We start from the raw sequence: 6,744 nt of genomic DNA, 5'->3' as shown, positions 1-6,744 counted from the left end.
ATCTTTCCAAGCTGCTGTGCCTTGGCAAAGCTAAGAAAACATTGGGGTTGGCTTTTCCTTATAAAGCCACATTGTGTACTGGGGTAACTTATTGCAGCTCTCCTGACTTCATTCAGTACAAAGGTTTGGCCCTCTAGACCAATAATTACATGGAGACAAATGATGTCCCCGTCTCTGTCCTGTTTGAGTGTGACAATTCCATGTGCAGCCAGGATCTCTGGAGAGCACAGGTCCCTGCCCAGCAGAGCCTCTCCTCTGCCCTGAGCCCCAGAGAGCAGCAGGCAGCAGAGAACAGGCAGGGTGAGGAGCCCAGCTGGGACAGGACCCTGTTCCCCAGCCCGAGCGAGTGGAGAGCCAAAGGACAAAACGTCCAAGGTCTCTGAAGGGGCAGTGTTATTTCCCCACGGGAACATGCTCATGTGAGCCCTTGAAACCCACCCACTGAGCAGTTATAAATGTAAACGGGCAGGGCACAGCTGCCCAGTGTCCTGCAGCCCCAGGAGCTGGGATACCTTGGGACAAGCCTGGACCTTGGCTGGGGAGCCTCCCCTGGGTGGGTGCAGGGGGACCCCTCCCAGGGGACAGAGCTGCCCTGCCCTCCCCTGCCACAGCCCCCTGACTTTGGGCAAGCTCTGGAAGGTTTTTTCCTTCATGAGCCTGATCCTCAAGCCTGGGGAAGACGGGGGGTAGTGGCTGGGGCCATGTAAGGACAGGCATGCTTGTCTTGCAGTCTATCCATGCTACATTTTCTCCAAAACTTATATGAATCCAAACATTATCAAATCCCAAACACTTCATTTCACACAACACAAATTTTTATACAGCTCTTGAAGTTGCTTTTAAAGCTCTTCTATAAAAATGAACTACAAACTGAAAGCAACAATCATCTGAACATAAAATGAACTATATGCTCTTCTGAAAATTCCCTTTCTGTTTAGCTTCTAAGGGTTTTTACCTGTTCAGGAATCTGCAGACTGTTTTACTCAAAGGGGACTATAATTTTTCAGGATAAAAAATCTTTTTTCAAGAAAAGAAAATATTCTCCTCTCTTAAGCTAGAAAGCAGAAAATAAGATCTTCTTTTCAGCATTTCTGCAGCTGATAGCATCTATAAGAGGCTTTCTGCATTCCTTCTGGCAAGGGAATTAGTGAAGAATTAAATATCATATAAATGTGTTGAGACACAACTACAGCCTGATGCAAAATATCCTGCATGAAGAATAAGGTATCCTACCATCCATGGAAGCATTGTTATTCCAGAGAAGCCTGTCAGGGACCATTACTGATAATGGCATATAAAAGCTGTAGTTCTGTTCCCCAGAACTAGCCAGTTTGCTTTCTTCACATGTAATGTAGAATTTGATGTAATTTTCAACTCTGCAGTGCTGGTAGAGCAGTTCAACTGACTTTTAAAGTTAATTTCAAGAATACAGTTCAATTTAGCAAGTAATTTGCAGAGAGCAGCCCTCTTATTGCAGCATGGTTTTCTGCCCATTGCAGAAAGCTCAAAGGGGAAGGAAGACAGTGTCATTAGCTACCCCACATAATACTCTCTAACACAAAATGCAGTTGTAAGTAGGTATATTAAAGTGTTGAGATGCCAATTAGTTACTTCCATGTAAATTATTCTTTTACTTACAGGGTGGTTCTTCCTCAAACCTGAAATTGCTGCAGCTCTAATGCTAACACCAAGTCATGAGGAAAATGAATCACAGAGTCAGGTTACTGCATCTGCAAAGAATGATCTTGAGTCTTACCTGATGGCACAGCACTTGCAGGAGCTCTGTGTGTGTGTGCATGTATCTGTCAGATGAACCAATTCCCAAGGGACTTTCTGGTGAAACATCTTCCACGTGCTCACAGGGCTGGAGGAGCAACCAACTGGAGCTTTGGGTCCACCAAAGGGGAACACATCCCTCTCCTTCTCCTCTCTTCTCCATGGCCCCTTCAGGTGCGTTCACTCCTTTAGGTGAACTCACCCTTTCCTGGGCACCTCATCAGCTCCTCCAAGAGGAATCCCCTCTCACTGGAGCAGGGCACCCAGCAGTTTGGTGGCAAGTGTGCCAGGGCTACCAGAGGGACCCTGACCTGGGTTTTACATCTGCTCCTGCTCTCTCAGACTGGTCCAGTCACTGGTCCCCACGTTCCTCTCCTGCCTTTAGAATGCCAAGTTTGCAGTGTAGCAAACACGAGCCAGCAAAGAGGAAACAGGCTATTTCTTCAGTTATCTTTAAAGACAGATAGCTGGAGGATTTCCAGAAATATCTGGAGGTTTTTTCACTCTTGATTTCTTTGCTACATCCAAGATGAAACCAAACCTTTGTGAGCTTTCTGCATTGCCAAGCCAGCTTTCCCAGCCATGCTCTCCCATGTCCACCAGGAGTAAAAGCTCTTCTCACCCACGCCTTGGGACCCCCAGTGCTGCTCCCCTTTTCAGAATGGGCTTCCTGCACCCCACCTGCACCAGACACACCACCACCACCTCTCTGCCTGTGCTGGCAATTAGGAAATGGCATCTGGGGCTATTGCAAAGGGCCCACAGCAGTCCAGGAGGTACCCAGGGCTGGTGCTGGTCTACCTGAACACGGTGCTGCAGCCCACACTGGCCCCAGGAAATGTCTAAGAGGTGCAGACTGAGTGAGAAACAATGCTCTGCAACGCACACACAGTCAGGAATTGGCTGATCAGCTCTTGCCTGAGGTCATATAACACAGCAAATACAGAAATGGGATTATAATTGCATCAGCCTTGGCCTTTTCAGTTCAATTTCTAGCAGGAAATGCTAAAAGTATCCACAAGTACTCTGGCCAATTAGTTACCAAATGTTTCTGCAATATCTATAGCACCTTCACAATTCAGGGCATTTGCTGCTATTGAGAAATATTAAATTTTACTACACTCTGGTTTCACCCTTTGCAGAGCTGTAGCAGAATCCATTATTACATTGCTAGCTGTGCTCTGTTAATGCCTACAGAGAAATTAATGGCAAAAATCTGATTGCTCTGAGCTCAGTGGGAGTCCACCACTGCCATCAGTGTCTCCCAGACTTTGTACAGCTCTTTAGAGACCATCTCTGTGAAATATGTCCTGTCCCTAAGGCAAAGCTCTAAAGCTCCCTCCTTTTTCTAATGCTGTTTCTAAGCTTTTAAACCTTGTGTTAAAATCTGCCCTAACTGGGCATTAAGTTCCAAACTCTTTCCACAGACCTAGAAGGGATTTTGTTATGTTCCTATATTTAAAATAGAAACATTGCTGGAGTTTTCAGTAAAAACAAGGTAGCTGTTGCAGGACACTTACAGCTGCTCAGTGGGAGTTGATCAGATGCCACAGACAGTCCCAGGACCAGCTCCATGTACAGCTAGGGAGGTACAGCCTACAGGAGGCTCACTGGGAAGCAAGAGAACTGAAAGCACCCAGCCTCTGATCACTTCAGAGACTCCCAGCAGCCATCTCCATCTCCTGCTGCTCTCCAGCATGTGCAGAGTCAGGCTGGTGCTGCATCCGTCCTGATGAGGTGTTGGCTCTTGCTGGCAGCAGCAGCTGCCTCTGCAACATTAGTCACACGTGCAAAGCAACTCAGCCAACTTAGGAAAGACAGCAGGATAAACTGTTCTTCAATTTCCTATTCTGTTATCTCTGTACATCTGGTTTGCTTGTTTGTCTCATGTCTCCTAGGCTTGATCTCAAGAGTGATTTTTCTGCCGGGGTGATTTCTTTCTGCAGGAGTATCCGCCTTTGCCAGGCTGATTGTGCAAGTGGAAATGAACTTCCATTGAAACAGATTAATTAAAAGAAGATTAGTAAGATTAGTTGAACTATAACTGGTTTGTGCCTTCCTTGTTGAATGAAGAGCATTGTGTTCCAAACAACGGAGCCAAGGGCCAGCCCTTCTCTGTAAGTATCCAACATTGCTCCATGAATTCTGGCTTTATCAGCAGCTGCTTGCTGGTAAATGGATGATAGCTGCTGTAAGGTTCTGGTGCTATACACTCACAAGCACACAGAAAAAAAAGGACAAGGAAAAATGTTCAACCATTCACAGTGCAGCACAGCTTTGTTTCAGGAAGGTGGGCTCGGGGTCACAGCTCTCCCCAGCACAGCACACCAGCCAAAGGGAGCTTCGTTTGTAATGCACCCAAGCTGTGCAACCATCAGTGGCTGTTTCATGGTGCTAATGGAAAGACAGAGGTATTTCTAACTTCTCTCTGACTTTTAGAGCTGTTTTCTAAAAGCTATTCATGCGTCTCTGAATTGCTTGGGCAATAGGTTTCCCACCCTGGAGCTCTCTGAGAGCTTTTGGGTCTGTGTTACTCAGCCAGGTATGATTGCTGGGACCTGTGTCTTCTCCTCCACACACAAACCCCTTAGCAGGAGCACTGACCAATATAGCAGGAACCAAGCATTTTCTCTGCACCAGAGCTGGAGAACACCACCACAGCTCTGGGCTGGGCAGAGACAGTGCCTTGTCTGGTGGTCATTTGGAAGAAAGGCAAGAAAAAGGGCTTGTCACACCCCTAGTGCCCCACACAGCCCTGCCTCTCCAGCACACCTCACGGGCTGCTCTGCTGCACCCAGCCAGCCCACTGCCACAGTGCTTCCTGCCACCTTCTTGTCTAACCACAAACAATGGATCTCACAGGAAAAAAACTCCCAATTGAATTGTGTTTACCTCAATTACTCAGGAAACCACTCTGTGGCTGATGCTAAACAGGCTTTAGCACTTGTAAACAGCAGTGATCTTCCCCTTCTCGCATTTTCTGCTGCCTGCTTTTTTTCCAGCTCAGGAACTTGAGAGGGAAAAAAAAGAAAATGAAGACAAGCAACAGAAGAGAAAGAACAAACTTGAAGCACAGCAGGTCAGAAAGAACAGAGAGAAGGCGGATCTGGAGCTCCTGTCCTTCCCGTCTCAGAGCACACGAGCAATCAATGACATGAAAACAGCAAACACAGAGCTGATGGAAGGGAAAACTGTTTCACCTAACACATAATCAGACCAAAGAACTCAGTGCTCTGAACGGACATCCAGGCAAGGACACAGTGAAATTTGAACAATTATCTGTGGAACGAGAATAACAGCTTTAGCAGTTAACAGCCTCGTGTGTGTGTGATGATATAGCATGGCATATTCCCAATTGAAGCCAGTCAGGATTAGGAGAAACCCAGTTAGAAATGCAGTGTGCCCATAACAGCTGAAAGCAAGGCTGCTGGGAGGTGCCTGGAGCACCCTGTTAGCTGCAGAGCCATTCAGCAGATGGACAGTGGCCTTGCTTTGCTGTGGCAAGGCTGAGCTCTTTTCCCTGTGACACTCCTGTTGTGCCCATGGGCACACCAGTGGCCAGGAGCCCATCCCACTGCAGCTCTCCAGCCTGCACCACACACCAGTGCCTCTGGCTGCCACCTGTGCCCAGGTGACCTCAGCATGTGGATGGAGAACAAATCAGGGCTAAAACACCTAGGAGAGTGTCCAGGAAGTAGATTTTATTACATTCTATACAAACTCCATTTGCAGCTTGAGCACATCAGACTATTTATGAGAGGAGTTTTGCTGCTGGAGATAATGAGCCAGTTTTCAGCAAAGTGTAAATCTGCTGCTGCTTGTAGGGGCTCCCAGGCTGTCAGAGCACAGATCATCATTGCTGAGTGCTCTGCTAATACTGTAAACAGTGATGACATTTAGAGAATTGTTTAACTGAGGGAGGAGGTTTAAGTCACTTCTGCAGTAATATCTAATGGGGGGAAAAACCTCTGCAGATTATACATCAAAGCTCTGGCAACAGTCTGTAATGTCTTTAAGCTACATCTTTAAATGATGAATAATGACTATTAAAAAAATCGTAACTCATAGTTGTGGTAAGCATGTCTGGGTTTGATGCTGTCAGAAATATTAGAGCCCAGATCACAGATGCAGCATCTGTCCTGATCCCATGGAACAGTTTGCAGGATTGGCACACCATTATAGTGGTTTACTGCACCTCTTAAAACCAACACACTGTAAAGTACTTCCCACCAGCAATCTTTCCACTTGGATTTGAGTTAAGCCCGTGCAAGTCTGACCATCCAAGAGCATGAGAAATCAGTAAGATGAATATTTTAAGGAAGTATTTTGTAACTTTGAGAAAATTATTTCCTCTACAAGGATTTATTTATCTTGTAGCAAGGTAACTTTGAGGCAATGCAAGATGAGCATGACATCTCTTTCCTGTCCCCACAGCAAAGAGGAAGCCCTTGGTCTGTGTCCCTGAGACCACACTCATGTCTGTGTGGTTATTTCTGCAGCCATGCAAGAGGTGTGTGAAATAAAGCCTCTGAGCAGTAGCAGGGTATGTAAAAATGTACCTAAAGTCAGTTCAGCTTTGAAGTGCATTTAGCTTTCAAGTTAGAGTGCAAACAACCCTGACATTGATAAGCCAGTGTTAAAGTTAGAACACATATGTCCCTAAATGTCAGTAAGAGCAGAACCAGGTGCCTCCTTTTGCCCAGGTCTGTGCTGTCCAGCCCCTCTGCCCTGTGAGGTCAGGGAGATGGAGGCTCCCTGGCAGAGACACCTCCTGCCAGCTGCTCCCTGCAGTGCCAGCCTCACAGCACAGGGTGAGCTCAGGGCTGGGGACCAGGAGATGCTTCCCCAGCAGCAAGGTGAGCTGAGCTGGGTCTACAGGATGGTGCTGAGAGCACTGGGGTGAATCACCAGAGGGACCCAAGGCTTCCAAACCCAAATGTGCAATCTGGCACCACAGGGCAGGGACAG

The 6,744-nt window shown here is 46.9% G+C and overlaps 1 long non-coding RNA gene across 6 annotated transcripts in view; it reads right to left on the bottom strand.

The window, feature by feature from the left end:
• The window catches only part of LOC148222629 (uncharacterized), a 102,472-nt gene that overhangs the window by 9,939 nt on the left and 85,789 nt on the right, over nt 1-6,744 (bottom strand). For 5 of the 6 annotated variants that reach the window (XR_015805655.1, XR_015805653.1, XR_015805651.1 and 2 more), the window contains 2 exons: nt 4,669-4,786; nt 3,297-3,944 (listed from right to left, as the gene is read on the bottom strand). The exons of the other annotated variant lie outside the window; for it this stretch is intronic. This is a non-coding gene — a long non-coding RNA (uncharacterized LOC148222629). The remainder of the gene's footprint in view (nt 1-3,296; nt 3,945-4,668; nt 4,787-6,744) is intronic. 6 annotated transcript variants of the gene reach the window in all.

Source organism: Sturnus vulgaris, chromosome 10 (assembly GCF_052056855.1).
Source record: "Sturnus vulgaris isolate bStuVul1 chromosome 10, bStuVul1.hap1, whole genome shotgun sequence".
Lineage (NCBI taxonomy): Eukaryota > Metazoa > Chordata > Aves > Passeriformes > Sturnidae > Sturnus > Sturnus vulgaris.
Note: the sequence above shows the minus strand (reverse complement) of the source record. Positions and strands in the feature narration are given on the sequence as shown.